Raw genomic sequence first — 708 nt, 5'->3', positions numbered from 1 at the left:
AATCAATAAATCAAATCAAATCAAGTTCATTTACAGTACAGGTTTATGTACCACCTCTTTACACATGTTCAATGTAACATTTTTGTTGGAATATTGGGAGATGAGATGTTATTAAAAATGTGTTGTTTAATTTACTTTTTGTTGCAAAATGTTAAAAGAAAGTTCATGCTGTTTGGTTTTTGTTCAGAATCAAATGTATTGCAGAAACACACACATTGTTTCTCAAATAAAAATGGTAAAATTTGCCTTTTTGTTGCATAAATGAAACAATCCTAAATGCTATGTTTTCCTAAGGTTTATAAATGAAAGTCTCTACCTCCTTGACTGCTCAAACATGGAGAACACGTTGGAGCAGGACTTCTGAGCTCCTCTCTGTCCCTTTTTGGAGGACTTTTAACCCACATGATGAGTTTAACCCCTTAACATTCAGACCTAAAATCCCATTAAAAAAACAACAAATGTTTCAAGCAGAAGGTGGGTGTTTTAAAACAAAACTGTCAAAAAAAAAATATCAAGAAGTCAACATAAGATCAGTAAATAATGCTCTTGTTCTCAAGAAGACTCAAAGCCATCCAAAATAAAACGTTTAAAATGACATGTAGGAACTTCCCATGTCTGACTGACTGTAGGTGGACTCTCAGCTGAGGTGTGATGCTGGGTTGGGTTTTATGAAGGGTCAGTCTTATTACACTCACACTGTACATGCTG

Source organism: Austrofundulus limnaeus, unplaced genomic scaffold (genome assembly GCF_001266775.1).
Source record: "Austrofundulus limnaeus strain Quisiro unplaced genomic scaffold, Austrofundulus_limnaeus-1.0 Scaffold901, whole genome shotgun sequence".
NCBI lineage: Eukaryota > Metazoa > Chordata > Actinopteri > Cyprinodontiformes > Rivulidae > Austrofundulus > Austrofundulus limnaeus.
This window is presented reverse-complemented; position numbering follows the sequence as displayed.